This window comes from Cydia fagiglandana, chromosome 5, assembly GCF_963556715.1.
Source record: "Cydia fagiglandana chromosome 5, ilCydFagi1.1, whole genome shotgun sequence".
Taxonomy (NCBI): Eukaryota; Metazoa; Arthropoda; class Insecta; order Lepidoptera; family Tortricidae; genus Cydia; species Cydia fagiglandana.
The window spans coordinates 9,528,893-9,544,880 of record NC_085936.1 but is presented as its reverse complement, the minus strand read 5'-3'; the positions used below and the strand labels follow the sequence as shown (position 1 = coordinate 9,544,880).

At 39.2% G+C, this 15,988-nt stretch overlaps 1 protein-coding gene across 5 annotated transcripts in view; it reads left to right on the top strand.

Annotated features, from left to right (window-relative positions):
* LOC134664441 (uncharacterized) overlaps positions 1-15,988 on the top strand; it is a 220,111-nt gene that overhangs the window by 197,572 nt on the left and 6,551 nt on the right. The window lies entirely within an intron of this gene.

Sequence of the window (15,988 nt, the reverse complement as noted above, 5' to 3'; positions counted from 1 at the left end):
TATTTATAAAAAATAAGCTACGGGTTTGAAATGGAATTGGGTGAGCTTTATAAGTAATTAAAATATTATATTAAGCCATGGTACAAATTATACGTGTGCGCCGCGCCGGCGCGCCGCCGCCGCCGGGCTTTTTTGCCACGCCGCCGCCGCCGATAAATGATCGGCGTGACCTTGAGTGTTGTTAATTAGCTATTCCAACTTGGTTTTTGGATTATAATCTGGATGTTTTTCATTATATATGTAACAGTTGTCAAATTTATACCAATTATTTATAGAATGAAACAGAAAATTACTTTAATTTAAACTGAGTAATCCTCAGTTTTCAGCGTCAAGAAAGATGAGTGAGCGATATATGAAGTAGTATGTTTTCCTATAAATAGTATGTTGTGAATTCGCTTTCAACTCTTAATTTGAATTTTAGAATGAAAAACATCGAAATGGTGGCTCTTTTGATGAAAACTGAAGATGAAAGTTCTAGAGAGGAGTTAATATCAACCATTTCAAGACCAAAGTAATGTAATGGTAGTAAACAGAGCAACATGCTTACCGACGCACTCGGCGATTACAGAAAAGCTAGCTAGTATAATATCTTGGGATAGTAACCAGTGCCGGTGGTTGCACCGCCTAGATACGCCGCAGAGCTGGCATGGCTAAGAGTGCTATGGCTAACTTCGACAAGATCTGGAAGAACAGAGGTATTCGACGTGCAACTATGTGCGGTTGATACGAGCTCTTGTCTTTTCAGTATGCCAGTATGGTGCCGCAAAGTGGAGCCTTAAAAAGTGTGACGTGCAAAGCTGACCTGCTAAGCCGAAGAGCGCTATCTAAAAACAAAAATCATTGCTAACTTAAACTTTTATTTCTATTACTGAGAATTCCATTTTCAAAATCATTTGTTTTTGAGATAGCGCTATTCGGCTTAGGAGGGCAGAAAGGTGCTTTTGAGATGTGATGTTGACGAAGATTGCTGCTTCTACCTAGGACAGCTAGAACAAAAGAACAAACCCCTTAATTGGACGTAGTTTAGGGTAAAAGATCCAATCCACAAAAATCTGTTAATAAAATTTGAACTTTATGTCAAACGGAAAAGTCATTCATTTAAATCACAAATTTTAGAGGATGGATCTTTTACGCTAAACTACGTCCAATTCTTAGAGAGAATATTGCCACTTGGCTCTCCACAACATGCCATGGACGAGCCTTTAGATTCTTCGGACATAATTATTATGCGGTTTCCAACGCATGAATGGATGAATGATGGAATGGCGAATGGCAAACATATTTGGAGTGGAGCATGTGTGAGATGGTCGAACGTTGTGAAGAAGTGTACAGATGTGCAGTCCACACGGCTTATGACCGCACGAAATGGAGACAAATTACATGTCGTGACCCTCAGCAATGCTCAAACGCAAAAAAGCAATGAAAAATCGAGAAAGAAAAAGATACATCTCAGTGAGCCTGGTTCTTGTACGATAGGAAAACCATTAAAGGGAAGACACAATAGCAGTCCGCATATCTAGGATATGTGATGTTTTATTTTGATATCGTACTTACCTCATTTTAATACGATAACTCATGAAAAGCATGAAAAAACGGAGAGTTACAGATCGGATCATAGGTCATTGGGACCAGGTGACCGCTTACAGCAAGCCAGTTACTAGGGAATTCAAGTTATTATATTTATCCTATATCAATTTACAAACTCTATTTTACTCACGGCCTATTCAAATTTTCAAGAAAAACAACAAATTAATGATTTTTCTTAAGGAACCGAAAAGTCAAGGTCACGCCGATTTCACGCCGAAAACACGCCGCCGCCGCCGATTTTTTGGCAAACGCCGCCACCGATCATTTTATATTCGGCGCACACGTCTAGTACAAATGCAGCAATATATGAACGACTCAATATAAACTTACCAACTTCACTAGCCATATTGGTGGTAGTTTTTCATATTCACTCGTTTGTAACCCTTGCAATTTCATCTGCCTTTTGTTTTATAGTGCCTTCTGCCTTTGTATAAACCAAAGAACATAATAATCTAATAATACCGGTATTTTTTGTATGAACCGGTTCCGAGCCTTGTTAAAATGTGACGAGCTGAAGAGGCGTAGCGCGAATAATACGAGTATGTAATGGCTCCTCTACACGATGGGCCAGCGCCGGCCACTCCAAGGGACGCAGCCATGCGGTAGAATGAGATAGCAATATCACTTGCTCCCTCTAACGCATAAATGCGTCCCTTGGAGTGGCCGGCGCTGGCCCATCGTGTAGAGGAGCCATAAACCCTGAGTGAATCATGCGTCATTCGTTTCGCCATTCGTACGAGTATGTAAACATGGAGTAAAAATCCTACACATATATATAAAGGTTAAATAATGTTAAGTGATGTTTAACGTAGCGTAGCAGTATCTGACGTAGCGTTCGTCCAAAGAAGATTAATTAATCGGAAAATATTGAGTCTATTATACTCGAGCTCACCCAATGTTTACAATTTTACGTAAAGACAAACAAAAGAAACTCCTTAGTCTACCTCATTTTCAATAGCTAGGAAGGTTTCATTATCGAAACATTTTATACACAACAATCATTACTTTAGATCAGGTTTATTTTCTAGATACATACTTTTATATGAAGCTACAAGTTACCGATAGAATTAAAAATAATGTGCTATCGTATCCCCATAAGTCTATAGGTAACTTAAAAACCGGGCAAGTGCGAGTCTGACTCGCGCACAAAGGGTTCCGTACCATAATGCAAAAAAAAAAAGCAAAAAAGAACGGTCACCCATCCAAGTACTGACCACTCCCGACGTTGCTTAACTTTGGTCAAAAATCACGTTTGTTGTATGGGAGCCCCATTTAAATCTTTATTTTATTCTGTTTTTTAATATTTGTTGTTATAGCGGCAACAGAAATACATCATCTGTGAAAATTTCAACTGTCTAGCTATCACGGTTCGTGAGATACAGCCTGGTGACAGACGGACGGACGGCTTTACCCATTGGGTACGGAACCCTAAAAAACACACTCGCGTACAAAATAGCCAGGATGGGTGACCGTGTGAGTATTACTAGTAGCACCTATCAGAAAGAGTTTGGAGAGCCGCCAGTGCGCGTGGTCGGAAACAGCTTTCGTGTAGTGCACTCCGACTTGAGAGCAACTGGCCGCGTAGCCAAGATGCCGATCGCTTACGCTCCGTAGCGATCGAAACGCAACTGTCACTGTCGCACTAATATGGAAGAGTGATAGAGAGACAATGCTTTTCGTTGTCGAAGCGATAGCGATTGTAACCTTGGCTAGGTTGCCTGACCGTGAGGTAATGGACAGGACAGTTCATTTATAGAGTAGTCAGTGGTCACCCTACATATACCGGCCGATATGTAAGCTAAAAGATCTTAATAGTTATTTGTTTTATAAGGGAGCAAAGTTGTTGTTTAACAGCTCGTGCTAATATTGATACCCGAGCAAGCGAAAAATTCCAAAATTAAACCACGAGCGTAGCAAGTGGTTCGAAAAATGGAATCTTGAGCGTTGCGAAGGTTTCAAAGCACGTGCTTTGAAACGACGTTTGAATAACGCGCAAAATTTGCCCCCGAGTGAAACTAAATTTTTCACCACACCAACCCGAAGCAAATTTTAAAGGTAAAATATAAAAACCAAACCAAATAAAATCTAAATAAATGTTATTAAATATTTATCATCCAAAATCATCATTTAAAAGTCAATTGTACCAGTAAGCATAAGACAACAACTCAAAATTTGCATTTGATTAGGTACTTTGCCTCACTTGCGAATAAAATGCAACTTTGCTATCAGTTTTTGAAGTGCAAAGTAAGCCTTTCCGAGCTAGTGTGGTGAAAAAAATCTTTGAAATAAATATTATGTGAGCTAACTATGTACTAGTAGGTAGGTACGTCCTTTACAAAAAGTACAAAGTAATTGTAATTATCGGCACTAATTAATTGGCTAAGCATGCAAAGAAAGAAAATGTACCTATTTGTATGTGGTGGGTCAATTTCTGAACACGATTTTTTTTCTGTCCGTGATGAAAATCGCGGGTTAGCATCAAATAATACTTACCATTTTTTTTTTACATAAAGAAGCCACACTTTTACACCGGGTTCCATATGAATTCACTGATTAATTGGTTTTTAGAGTACACTTAAAAATACCTAAAGGCTCAAATTACTACTCCCGTGCCCTGTCCGGAATCTACTTTTGAGCATAATGAAAAATCCTACGAAAAATTCTACATTAGTATCACTAATTTAGGGTCAAATACTTAAACTAGATGATATTTACTATCACTGAGCACATACACTATTAACTTCATTGTGGTAAATAACTCGTGATCGAAGTTTAAATTTTGTCCGAGCGCGCGAGTAAAATTTCGTCGGCAAAACTCAAAGGGCTCTCACAGCCGACGTCTGTATCTGAACCGCCTCGTGTCCCGCCTCACCTGTACTGGCAATATTCGGCTGATTCTTAAAGCAAGCGGATGTACGTCAAGCCGCGGCGTGTTCGAGCAAATCGCATAAGTATTTCGGAATCCGGGTGGGCGACAATTTTTTTCTAATTTCGATGCCCCTTATAAATTTTATTTCCCACATAGCTTTTCAAAAACAATTGTCATATTTAGGAGCCCTTTATGTATCTTTATGTAAGCGATAACATAACAGTTTGGTTAAAAACGATTTAAATTTTTGGCGAATTTTTTTATTACGAATTCTAATTTCCGTGCCCTAATTCCCATAGAATATTTACCTAAAACAGCTGATTAAGTGGCACGGGAATTAGAAAGTATTACATTTATTGTCAACAAATTTTTAATTGGGGGCACTGTAAGTTAATTGGTAATGTTTACGTCATATTATTATTACATATATATATATTGGCATTGAATATATATTATATGTAATAATAATATGACGTATATCTTTCTATTTTACATTTAAGGAAATCTCAGAGAATGCACAAAAATCTATGAACGGTTTTTTAGTATAAGTACTATAGTACATACTTACAGGGTGGACCGGAATAACCCGGGCAATTTTAATACGTAAGGTAAGGTGGGGTAAGACGACACTGGGGTAAGACTATCACTTGTATGGAATCCTCGTACTGTTAGTCTTGCGCCACCTTAACTTATTCATTTATCATATTATAATATTAAAATATTATATAAACATAAAACTATTTTTGGAATTATTACATATTATAATACCCGTACCTAAGGTTACATGAAACAAAATGAATCAAATTTACAATGGTTTTATTTTGTAAATTTGACAGCTGACAGCGTAAGCCGTATAAAATTGAAATATCTGGGAGACCGAGCTTTGCTCGGAAAACATATACCTACCTAAAAACTCAAAAATGCGCGTTTTCCCAGAGACAACTAGCTAGATCGATTTTTTATCCCAGAAAACGCCCATATATATGATCAAATTTCATCGAAATCGTTAGAGCTGTTTCCGAGATCCCCGAAATATATACAAGAATTGCTCGTTTAATAGATTATTTGTTATAAATTAGCTTTTCTAATAGGTACAAGAAAAAATAAATATATCCTATTCTTACTATATTATAAATGCGAAAGTATCTCTGCCTGTCTGTCTGTTATCTCGTCACGCTTAAGCCGCTGAAACAATATCATCTTGATGATACATATTTGGCATGGAGATAGTTTGAGGCCTGAAGAAGGACAAAGGATCTGGGGGCACGGCAGTGCCGCCGCCAAGTCGAGCAAAACAAAGTGGCACGGCCGTACCATCAAATCTCAATAACATTCTATCTAAATAACATTTAATTTGAGCATGTAGTCTAAGAATTAATACACTTTAAAATCCCTTAGTTTTGTCACTGGCACAATCACTCTCAATCAATATTATTTTAAGGTACTTCTAACATACCCACAAGTTCCAAATTTGAAACGTAATTAGGTTTTAGCTTTTTAAGCCAATAAAAATCTAATAATACTGCAATATTAGTCACTTTCTAAAGATAAATGCATAATTAAGTTTGTAATCCTATAGAAATATATGCGATAACAACGTTACCATTTAGTTCTTACAATTAGTAGGGAAAATAAAGGTACACTACGATGGACGATGTGAGTATGAATAAAGATGTATTATGATATGTATATACATAGTATCAGTATGGTATGGGTATGTTTACCCGAAAAGAAGGACAGCCTACAAAAAGAGATGGGATCATTTCAATTCATGTAAAAAGATGCAAATCTCGCAACGCAGTTCTTCTACTCTACTACAAAAAAGTTTTGGGATGTAATGTGAAATCAAGTCGGTTATTTTAGTCAGTGCCAGGGGGTATTTTGTAAGCAAGTTTTTTTTAGGAAGATTATGATATTTTTGAGAAATTACTTAACCAACCTACGCTTTGAAGATTTTCCCGCAGGGCAGGGACACCCCGTATACCTATGTGTAAAGTAAGGCGGGGTAAGACTAACTTAGTTTATTTTGATCGGGGCAAGACTAACAGTATGAGGATTCCATATAAGTGATAGTCTTACCCCGGTGATAGTCTTACCCCACCTTACCTCATATGTGTTCAAACAATTTTTTGGGTTATTAATTTATGAAGGCAGCATATTCGATTTCTTCAGATTAACTTACACAATAACTTCTTCTCACTGTGCCCCTATTTATTTCTTAGTATCATTTCCTATAAGACCATATACCAGATCATACACCTTGTACCTATCTAAATGCAGATACATAATTACACTTTTTAATGAATAGTTTTGTATGTAAAGGCGGACAAGTTTACGAAACTACTCAAAGTATTGTTTTGAAATATGTACATTTTACTAAGAAAGAGAGATTAGTTGCCATTAAAATAAAGGAAAGGATTAGTCATATACGTAGTTTTTAGTGTAACATACTTTCGTAGATTTGTCGTTCGAAACTAAAATTAAAGAAGGTAAATATGTCCGATGCCACTTCAGTATGGTTGCAGTATATTATTGTAGATTAAAATATTCATAAATAATAGTTTTAAGTACCAAAATAAGTTAAGAAAACAATTCCCGTGCCGTGTTTTAATTTCCGTCCTAGTAAAATCTAATTTCCATGGACACACTAATTCCCGTGCCCTGACCAAAATTTTAAATTTAAATAACTTTTATAGTTTTATGAATATTTTTATCCCATAAGAAAATTAATATTTATTATATTTTTTATCAAATTCTCAGCATATTTTTTTTTGTGTAATGTTGGTATTTCAAAATTCCATGGAAATTAGACAAAAATGCTCGTTTGGTGAAATTGACCCTGGTAGTCGATAGTCGAGAAAATTACATCCACCTCGTTGACTCTCGATTGCCAAGTCGCATCGCCAATGCACGTTCCATATGTAGGTATGTAAAGAAAGCCTAATCAGCGATTTTGTGGGGCCAATGCGGTCCGTTCTAGTTCGTTAACTGTCTCTTATCGAGCGTGACACGTGTAGTGGCGACAACCTTTTGCGAGTAGTGCTAGTGATAAATTACCTACTCGCACGACGTGTTTGACCCGCCTCGAACATGGTATTGACGCGATCTATAAATCTTTGCCGAGACAACACGGCTTCATACCTATGGATACGTTCCTAATAGCACCCAATGTGAAATCGAGATCGGTTTAGTCGATTAGCGCTCAACAACCCCTGATAGACGGAGAGCTAGCTACGGAAGTAGGTTTGCAATTTATAGAGCAACGAAATTCCTCTAGTTAGTGTGCCCTACTATCTTTATTAATTAATTCGGACGCCTGGCAGCTGTTCAGCGGTGGGTGTGGGAGGTGTAAAATAAATTGAAGGTGTACCTCTGAGTTTGGTGAGATATAATAACTAATTATATATTTAATTCGAATATAACATTGCCAGGCGTTTTAATTGGGGAAAAATAGTGCCAGGTGACGTCCACGATACGCGAAAAAGTGCCATGTCATCTCATTTACTGGGTCAAATTTTATCGTGTTTCGTTACCCATAGGGTGAAAACAGGACCTTATTACTATACGGTCCCGTTTTCGGTCCCCTCTATAAATTTCACACCTTCAATTACCCTAATTGCCCCAAAACCCTTTGTTGCCCAGCCACTGTCACACCCACCGCTGAACAGTTGCCAGGCGCCCGGATTAATTAATAATGATAGTATGGCACACTAACCAGAGGGATTTCGTTGCTCTATAAATTGCAAACCTATTTCCGTAGCTAGCTCTTAGACCACGAGTGTCGATAGCTCCGAAGGGCTTCGTTAACAAGTTTGGACAACCCTATCAGTGCCCGGCGAACTATCGGGCCATTACGGGGCTTAAGGGTTAAGCACCAAACGGAAGCGTTGACCATTGTTTTTTTTATCGGTCAGTGCTGGTATTTGTGGCTCCCATGCCAACATTTACGCTAAAAGCTTTCCGTCCAAACCTATTTGGGGTTACCCTGTATCGCAAATGTGTTTAAGCTCAGAAGCACCGTGTTTCCTTTTAACACTCACGGATATTATTAGGTACCTGTTATATCCGAAAAGCTTTTCGTACAAAACTCTTCTTATATTTTTATGTCGTCAACAAAGTTATCTGATACGGATGGAAAAGGTACATGTGATATATTTCCAATAAAACGTATCACGTAAATCATTTTAACGCGTAAAATAAAGGTGCGAGAAGGGAGCGCATTTATCACTCGTGTTATGAAAAATGTCAGACAAAGGGACACTCGATATCGATACTTTTAAATATTCTTGTAAGAGTCAACCGTTCGGAAGACAGGCTGAAATTTAAATATTTTTTGGCCATATCGCTGCCAAATGCCGTGAGTCAACTTCTGATTACTCAAGAAACTCGTTAACTCGATTGGGTTAGCAGTAAAATAAATCGTTTTAGAACATAATAGGAACTATGAAATCAATTTCGATCCAATAATTTAAATAAAAATTGAACCTGGTACAAAACGCAAAACGAAAATTGGACTTCTTTACTTCGGGAATAGTGTAAGCAAGTAAGTATTTTCTTGTAGTGTACGTAGTGTACGTGACAGCGTTTGTTTAAACCTATTGGACCTCTACCCGTACCATGCGTCACTGAGAGTTGTCCACACTGTCAATATGCTAATATCTACATAATATACTTTCTATAAGTATATCACGCTTGCACTAGCTATTATGCGAGTACGAGCGAGATATATAAAAAGTAAGTTACGTTCACGCTGGCGATTATGTTAGTGCCAAACTGATTGTAGCTGTACTCGTATCTACGACTCCTACGTACATCGTGCCCCGAACCGCATAATTACAAAGAAACACAATATTCATGCACTTTTAGAGACCGCTGTACATACTATTTAAAAAAAACTTTGTCGGCCACCAAAATAATGGCATATTATCAAATTACTTATACTTATGACCTCTGAGATATAATCTAAAAAGGTGGGCTATAAACCGGGAGGGTTCCATAAGGCTACAGGAAAATAGCCAGGTCTAAAACATTTGATCCCTTATTTATTCTTTTTTAATGACCCTTAAACCAGTGTTTTTCAAACTTTATGGTGTCACGGCCCTTTATGACCACGAAATTTTTTTCGCGACCCCCAAACCCCATTTCTACGTTTTTATATCTATGTATATAGAGTCTGTGCGGAAAGAAAACACGGGGCCGATTTTTGAAATTCGACCGCTCGATTTCGTGTATTTCGCGCAATAATATTTCCACTACTAGGCATTTAAATTCTACTAATAGAATTGAAAAAGAGTGGCCAATACCACTAGACAATTTCTATCGCTCATATTTTAAAAATTATATAATTATTATTTCGCCGTTTTCCATGAAATTCAAAAATCTTTCGTTTAAGGCTTAAACGATTAACCAGTCGACTTGGCTAATCTCATATTTTTTATGAAAAAAGGACGCCTATGAACCAACAACATTATTTCTTCGTGGTAAAAAACATTGCCCTTGGGCGTGGATACATACACGTCCATTAACCCGGCCCCTGGGAGAGTAGAGTCACCTTCTATACTCTTCACTGGGCAATTCCTGTCTGGCGCGTCCATGTCGCGGGGGTGGGCACCTTACACTCTAGTAGGCCGGAGTGTGTAGGTGGCGAAGTTCAGCAGGGACCCAGTCCTGCGGGGTATATCGCAGAGCCCTTGCCCAGGGTTACGGGTGAAGACCTCAACGGTGGATTGGGCGGAGACAAAGGATGTCAATACGGCCAGTGCAGCGGAAGGGGCGAGCCACAGAGGCTTTGTGTCTGAATCCTGATGGAGGGCAGCGGTAGCCATCAGTACTGTGGTGAAGCGTAAGGAAGTTTATTCTGAACCGGTTCACTAACAGAATTCTATGGACACTGAGTTCGTAGTACCGCGATGTAGAAAGCAACGGGATACTACTACATTATCTATTCCCATGAGAGTTGAATGATGATGATGAAAATGTCCAATAATACAAATGTACGTTCGCCTGACGATCCGCGTAGCAACCGGCGCTCTGAGTTTTCCGGGACTCAAAGTGTGAAATTGGCTACCGGCCGTGGGAATGTAGGCAACCAGGCATCCCTCGGAAATTATGCGACTGGAAGGAAAATCCAATTGCGCAGGAACATCCGTATAGGCACTTGGAACGTGCGTGGGCTCCTCGATGAAGGCAAATTACACATCTTGGATACAGAGCTCCAGCGATGCGACTCCATTATTACCGGATTAAGCGAGACTCACTGGAGAAGTAGTGGCCACCGGGACTTGAATAAACATACCATCTATTATTCAGGAGACGATACTACCAGTTATGCCGGAGTAGCCGTTGCAATTCCTAAACATTGGACTAAAGCGGTGCTAGGTTACAACCCCGTCAGCAATAGAATTATAACAATGAAGCTCGATGCATCGCCCACCCCATTGAACATTGTACAGGTGTATGCACCCACCAGCGCGGCGGAAGCCAAAGATGTAGAAAGTTTTTACAATGACATTGAATCTTCAATTGCAAAAATACCAAGAAAAGAATTGCTAGTTATACTTGGCGATTTCAATGCTAAAGTGGGGGATACGCGCATGGATGATGGTCTGCGGCATATTGTGGGTAGCTATGGTCTCGGCCAGAGGAATGCTCGAGGGGAGAGATTACTCCAATTCGCTGCCGACAATAACCTCACTATAATGAATACCGTATTCCAACAACACCGCAGACGGTTATACACCTGGACGTCCCCTGATGGTAAGCACAGGAATCAGATTGACTACATACTTGTTAGATCTAGATGGCGAAGTTCGATTATGAACGCACATACATTGCCCGGAGCCGACTGTCAGTCTGACCATCAATTCCTTGTGTGCAATCTCAAACTGAAGTTACGAAACTCTATACCTCGTAAAGTTAATAAGAACCTCTAATAATAGTTAATAAGAGCACTAAATGATGACCCTGACTCACTCTGGCAGTCTGCAAAAGAGCAAATAAAAATCACCGTACGCTCATCGCAGCCCATGCAACCTAAAGGGAAACATCAACACTGGATGTCAGATGACACCTGGTCTCTTGTAGAACACCGGCGTGAGATGAAAGCCAAAGGTGCGTCTGTTCAGGATTTGAATTTAATGAGTGCTCAAATTCAATCTTCTTCTCGCAGAGATCGTAATAACCATCTCAAAAACATCTGTCTAGAGTTGGAAAAAAATGCAGAGCGCCACGAAACGAAAGATTTATTTAAGAAGATTCGTTGCATTACTCGCCAATTCAAACCCAAAACCTGGGCTATTGAGAACTCAAGTGGAGCGACTGTAACGGAGATCGGGGACATTGTGGGTGTATGGCAAGAATATTGCGAGCATCTTTTTACCGACAGCAGCACATCATCGGATAACAATAGTGGTTTTTTGGAGAGTGCCCAGGATAATGATAAAGAACCTTGTGTGCTGATGAGTGAAATTCGAGCTGCAATCTATCACCTGAAGAAAAACAAAGCTGTAGGAGGTGATAACATTCCGATAGAGGTTTTCAAGGCAATGGGCGAATACGGAGTTGAAATACTGCACGTAATCTGCAATCGTGTCTGGGAGATAGAAAAATGGCCTAAGGACTGGGCACACTCCGTATTCGTACCACTGCACAAGAAGGGATCTACAAAAAAATGTAGCAACTACAGACTTATAGCTTTGATTTCGCACGCCAGCAAAGTACTTCTCCATATCATCAACACCAGACTGAAAGCTTTTCTGAATCCGGAGATAGCTCAGGAGCAAGCAGGATTTGTCGAAGGTCGTGGAACAAGGGAGCAGATCTTAATTCTTCGACAAATTATCGAAAAGTCTAGAGAGTTTAACATCCCACTCTATATCTGCTTTGTTGACTTTCGCAAGGCCTTCGAGACCGTGAAATGGGACAAGCTCTGGGACGTTCTACTTCATATGGGAGTACCTAGCCACTTGGTCCGCCTCATACGTCGACTCTACGAGGACGGAACTGCGACAGTTCGAATTGACGACGTCGACTCGAAAAGTTTCCAGACACACGCTGGTGTTCGGCAGGGGTGCATTCTCTCTCCACTGTTGTTTAATATTTATACAGAATGTATTATGAGAATTGTTCTGGAGCAATGGGACAAGGGAATTTCAGTGGGAGGGCGGAAAACATCGAACTTGAGATACGCTGATGACACAACTCTTCTCGCTCAAACAAAAGAAGACATAGAACTGTTGTTGGAACGCCTAGAGACAACAAGCCTCTCCTTCGGACTCGCGATCAACAGAGATAAGACCAAAATGATGGTCGTGGATCGAGCGGAACTAAATCAACCTGATGTCTCCATGATTGGCAACTGTGAGGTTGTCCAAAGCTACATATACCTCGGCTCCACGATCACGAACAATGGTGGGTGCGAGGACGAGATCCGCAGGAGATGTGCTATCACAAGATCTGCCGTTGACAAGCTGAACAGAGTCTGGCGCAACCGCAACATCACTAAAACCACGAAAGTCCGCCTGATGAGAAGCTTAGTCTTCCCAATATTTCTTTATGGCGCAGAAACGTGGACGGTGCGTCTGAAAGACCGACGCAAAATTGACGCACTCGAAATGTGGTGCTGGCGGAGACTACTGCGTATTCCTTGGACTGCGTTTCGGACCAATGTTTCGATCTTGGAAGAACTCAAAGTGAAGGAGAGATTATCGTCGACTGTTCAAATACGAATCCTCAAATACTTCGGGCACGTTACACGAAACCAAAACTCCATGGAACGTCTCGTTGTCCAGGGACGAGTTGAAGGCAAGCGGTCACGAGGTCGGTCACCTACGCGCTGGACAGACCTGATAAAATCTGCGACACAAACCACCATAGTCCAATGTTCCCGTAACGCCGAAGACCGTGGCAAATGGAGGCACATTGCGAGGGCTGCGTTATCCACAATAGATACGTCTCATCATACAACCACGACCACTCTGTCAAGAGTGAACGACTGAGGAGGAGGAAAAAACATTGCACCTACACACAAAGGAAGCAAGGAAGAGTGGAAGGTGACAGGGCTAGGGGAAGATCGCCAATGAGATGGACCGACTAAATCAAAGCCAGCGTGTCGGCCACAATAACCTCTAGCCGCCCAGAGACCTATAAAAAGTCTCCTGTTCCATTCTAATTTGAGTTTTGTGTTGACAAGATAAAATTTAATTTTGCTTGGCAAGGTTTGACGTTATGGGGCGGCTAGAGGGTAAGCGAATGCTCAGGGAAAGCAGCTCTACTAAGTTTACATACATAATGGCCACGACCACTCTGTCAAGAGTGTAACGAAGAAGAAGAAGACCTACATACAAAATCTACGTTATTTATGAGTAAAAAAAACCCACCAGAATCTTTAAAACGATCAACGACAGTTAGTTGGATCTATTTAAATCTCTGACAATTCTACGGGAAAATTAAAGGATTCCATTATCCCGTCGGGAGAGTTTTTGGGGCCGCAAAGAGGTTTTATTTAATTTTTATTCATCGGATTATATAAAATGGAAGCCACCAGCCATGAAATTGTATTCTCCTCATTGCTAAATCTAAACCTGTTTCAGCATGAAAATAAAAACAAACTCTGAAACAATTTTTAATTTAACCATTAACTAAGTAGCTAACTAGTTTCGATTTTATTTTACGTAGGTATTACGAATACAATACATATTTGTAATATAGGTAGGTACATAGAATTTTAATTCAGTGGTTTTATCTAGTTATTAATATTTTTTTAGATATTTTGCGAAAAAAATACTGAGCTTTTTCTCAAAAACGCACCAAAAATAGTATTTTATGTTACATAATTCTGCTCAGAATCGGGAAAGTTTTAATAAATGCGCCAATATTTACAGTTTTGTGAAGCTTTCTCCCATAAGTATATTTTTTAGGTACATTTTGGGTTATTTACCTAAATTACCTACCGAGCGTGTAAATTTAATACCATCTGTTACTCAAATCATGACTGAAATCTTTAGAGAACATGAGAAATTGAATTGTCCATTCCTTTCCTGGTTGAAACGTTGTTAGATTCCCGGCACTGCAGCGGAGAGCAGGTTATTTGCCGAGCACTCAGCCCGTGACGATGAATCCGCGATCATAATTCCTTGAGAATGATGCATTTTCAACGACATCTTGTTCGTCTTACGTAGACTGCTATCATCAGACACCATAAATTTTGTAGCGTTTTCGTTGTAAGTTGAGATACTTAAAAGAAATCATCAAGAACTATTTCAACGGAAATGGTTACCTAATTAAGGTAAATTTGAATATGGACTTACAGATGTAGTGCATAATCCTTTACCATCGGTTTTCTCTGAAAAGTTTGTATTTGTCATGCTATTTCAGTCAACCTCCTTTGTGCGTTTCCCTGCAAATACGATGGTAAAGAATTATATGCGCTACATCTGTACCTACTGGATTTAATCGATAAACCTCATGTGGATTTGGATGCACAAAAATGCAATTAATTTTATCAGATAAATGATATAATATAACACTTTAAACCTCGCGTTTTATACACATTCAATAATGATATAATGTTTAAATATGATATTCTAATCACTCAATAAAACTTGAATACTGAGGAGCCGGTGTTTTGAAATACAAATTATCACCCAAAAATAATATTATTTATCAATAAATTGAATCGGCGCTCGTTTTATTGAACTGGTGAGCATGTAAGTAAATTGAAAAAAAAAAACATTGTGAATAACGTAAGGAATTTTGTGTTTCTTCTTTCCCTTTGAATGCTGATTTAGCTACAAAATAGCAAACCGAAATAATTTTTAGTTCGGTTAAGCGTCTTTTGTAGAGTTTTAATGACGTTATCCCTGGCCAGGCGGAGTCCCGGCTCATTCCACTTTATTTGTTCAGGCTAAATTAATGTCGTTTTAGGTGTCATCATGTTGGAAACTTTTACGCGTTTGATGCCTTTCGGTGTAGGTAGTGAACTCACCAAGTGTATGTGATCAGTACACCGGTACTTAAAATAAACTTTAAGGTATTTATGGAACTTATTCCAGCGTTTACTACTTACATACAAAAGCCCACATTTTTTGCAACAATGTTTCCATATAAGAAATTACATAATTATGGTAAGAGTGTAAGCTAAATAAATTATTATACTTATGCCGTACTTGCAAGCGTTATGTACCTACTCACCAAATAAATTGAATTACAAAATAACAGTTTACTAATTTTCACGCTCGAATACCACTAACAGAATAATACATTAATTATTTGTATATAAATCAGTCCAATAAATGTTATTGCGTAGGAATCAGTACGCACCCGACTCTATTCTCCCCTAAAGAATGTCTTAGATATCCTAATCGTTTCGAACGACGATATGTTTCTAATCTAGATTCCAAGCACTAGGCGACCCACCCAATGCTAGGACCTTCACCAAAATTAGGACCCATGTAGACAGACGCATACACCCAGAGGAAGTGTCTCCCCTAAAAAATGTCTTAGATATTTTAATCGTTTCGAAATATGACGGTA